Source organism: Elaeis guineensis, chromosome 16 (assembly GCF_000442705.2).
Source record: "Elaeis guineensis isolate ETL-2024a chromosome 16, EG11, whole genome shotgun sequence".
NCBI lineage: Eukaryota > Viridiplantae > Streptophyta > Magnoliopsida > Arecales > Arecaceae > Elaeis > Elaeis guineensis.
Window position 1 is genome coordinate 965,327 of NC_026008.2, and position 3,301 is coordinate 968,627.

A 3,301-nucleotide genomic window follows, 5' to 3' on the forward strand; every position below is an offset into this window, starting at 1 on the left:
ACAATTCATCTGCCTTATGATGGATATCTATGGCATTTTCTACTTCATATATTCCACCTCTCTTTGGGTTTAACATGGGTTTATCTCTAATAGAGGCAGACATATGATGTAATGAAATTCACTTAAAATTTCAAATAGTTACCATGCCTCATTCTCATTTTTCAGCATGAATGTCCCACCGCATGATGCATCGACCATTTGTCAATGTCTTTCAGATAGCCCATCATAAAAATATTGAATTAATTGCCACTTGGGTACAGCATGGTGGGGACATTTTCTAATAAGGTCCTTTAATCTCTCCTATGTTTCATAAAACATTTCTCCATCTAATTGGGAAAAACTAGTTATGGCTTTCCTTATTTGATTAGTTTTTCCTATGGGAAAATATTTCTTGAGAAACTCTCCTTGCAGCTGGTCCCAGGTTGATATAGTCATGGAATCCAAAGTATGTAGCCAGTATTTGGCTTTATCCTTAAGTGAGAAAGGGAATAATTTTAACCTAAGAGCATCATCGGAGAAGTTGTGAATTTTGACAGTTGAGCATATCTTAAGAAATTCTTCAAGATGTTTATAAGGGTCCTCATTACTAAGTCCATAAAATGAAGGTAATATTTGGATTATACTAGACTTAATTTCATATTGGGTAGCCTCCACGGGGGGTACTTGAATACAAGGAGAGTAGGTATATGTGGAAGGAGTAAAGTACTCATTCAATTGCCTGGGTGGATCATTCTCCTGATTTCGGTCCATATTTTTACGTCTGTTGGCTCTAAAAGTTCTTTCTATTTCTGGATCAAAAGGTTGGATTTCTGGTCGTAACGATCTACGGCCAAGCATACACCTTACAATTATACTTTAGAGTAAACACAAAAAATTTTAGTTTTTATAATATATATATATATTTATAATAAAGTGAGAAAAGAGTTAAGAAAATCTAAAGAGAAGAACCTAAGAATCTTAAATCTATGAAAAGGGAGAAATTAGTTAATATTTAGATGTTAATTGCAATCAACTTAAACAAGCATAGACTCTCTATCCTAGGGTTAACTTAGATCTAGACAGCTCCTAACTTCCAAGACCGCCTTTGAGCACTCCAAGCTCAAGACTGACTAATTGACTTGGCCAGATAAGTGTAAGATGTGGGAGGTTTCCTGTTCGTTGCTTTCCTTAGACACCAACTGAGTTGGCCAGGTCAGTCAACAGAACCAATTAAAAATCACTTTCTTTAACCACTTGCCTTAGACACCAAGCAATTAACCAATCCGCACTCGATTCAACTCTAGAGCTTTCTTGTCCTATTGAGCTCGAAATTTCTAGGGCTGACGTCTAGTTGATTTTAAAATTAAGGCTTGGTTTAATGCAAAATGAAGGATATGATTTTTGGGCCAAGGAAGGATGATCAAATCTCCACCTTATCTGGTTAATGGGTTATTGTCCTTAAGATTAATTATGGAGATGCAATGCAAAGAAACAAGGTGTCCAATCAAGTTAAAAATTTTTATATTTGAGGTTACGCTATTTTAGTTAAGTGTTATGAAATGTCAGTGGCTTTTTTTTTTTTTAAGGTTTATAGTTTTATCTTTTTATATATTTTTTTTATTTTTTTATTTTTAGTTTTGCAAGAAAATAAGTTTAAGTGATTAAGTCTAAAAAGCAATAAATCACTAGGCTATAAAAAGTAGCAAATTATTCTAAGCAGAAAAATTCCTAAGATTAAAAAGTAGTAAATTAGTTATGCAAGGTAATTATGTAATTATGCAAATAAGATTATCTAGCTAGAAAGCACTGAAAAAAATTTAAAGCGAGAAATAAAAACTGAAAAATATTTTTTTTTTAAAAAAAAAATTTTCAATTTTTTAATTCAACTGTGCCAAGATCCCGGCAACGGCACCAAAATTTGATGCGTAGTCATTGATAGCACCAAAAATAACTCTACTCACTACGTAGGTAGGATGAGTCGAGATCGTATCCTCAGGGACTTTGGGCTAAGTTGAGATTGCAAAATAAAAGAAAGAAGTGTTATTTTTGATTTAGAAAATAAATTATCTTAAAATTGATGTGATAAAAAAATAAAGAGCTCGGGAGTTTTGAATTAATTTTGTACTAGCAGAGTTATATCTCTTTTTTTTAATTAAATTGATGTGATTAATCTTAGAAAAAATATCTATCTTTCCTCGGCACGCCCCGTACCCGTAGATCACGGTGCGTCTCCAGAAAGTACTAGGTAAATAACTCTTCTTTCTTCGGCACACCCCGTATCCGTAGATAATGGCGCGTCTCCGGAAAGTAAAAATTATTCCTAATATTAATCTAACAGGAAAGCATAAATAAAAGCATATGAAAAAAAGCAAATAAAGAACTCATGATAATTTAAATAAAAAGTATAATCTTTATTGCATATAAAGAAATACAAGAAAGTTTAGAACAATAAACCCGCTCTGTGTCATTACAAAGTTTCTTCTCCACTCTCGAGACTGCTAGCCTAGCTGCTAATGAAGTAGTCTCTTTTTTTTCCTCTATGCAAGGCTCTAAAAGAATTTCTGGGATGCCTCTCAAATAGGAGTACAAGAGCCTTTTTATAGGTATTAGGAGGGAGGAGTTTTACATGATTTTTCGATATGGGACTAAAGAAAAAAATACTAAAGACCGCGTGTCCGAATGTCACACCGGCGTCCGCACCCGCCTGCATGTCGTCCGCGTTCCGCCCGCGCTGCGCGTCGCCTACGTGTCGCCTGCACGTCTGTTGCCGCGATCCGTGTGCCGCTGTGCCGCTCGCGCCCGCGCCCGTGCTTGCGCACGCTGTGCCGCTCGCGCCCCGTGCCCACGAGAAAAGCACCCGTGAAACAAGAAACAAAAGTTTCCCAATTACAAAAAGAAACTTTTGTTTCTTTAAAATGACGCCTATATCTTTTTGGATTCCTTGCATAGTATCTTCATTTTCTATAATACCGTATGCATCCTTCTTTTATTTTAATTTCATTTTAAGTCCAATTTTCTTCAAACTTGAGTCTTTTTGATTTGCGAATCGGACTCTTTGTATCGGCGATCACCTTTCCTGTAAAACATAAAAAGAAACATCAAATTCTTAATAAATAAGATAAATTAAATATAATTTTCTACTTTAAAACACTTAAATTAAGTGTTTATCATATTACAACCGTCTTCTCTTCTGATTTCAACTGCTTGACACCCGAAGGTCCCACTGATTTAACAATTTCTTCTCTATTAATGGTTACATCCACATAAGATCTGATACACCGACCTTCATTTGTCTCCACTCCATATATCAGATCTGGAAGTC

General features: G+C 35.1%; 1 non-coding gene across 1 annotated transcript; it reads left to right on the forward strand.

Moving 5' to 3' along the window:
- The first annotated feature begins 257 nt into the window (after positions 1 to 257).
- On the forward strand, positions 258 to 363 carry LOC140854464 (small nucleolar RNA R71). Its single transcript, XR_012137678.1, has one exon. It is a non-coding gene; the product is annotated as a small nucleolar RNA R71 (small nucleolar RNA).
- The last annotated feature ends 2,938 nt before the right edge of the window (positions 364 to 3,301 follow it).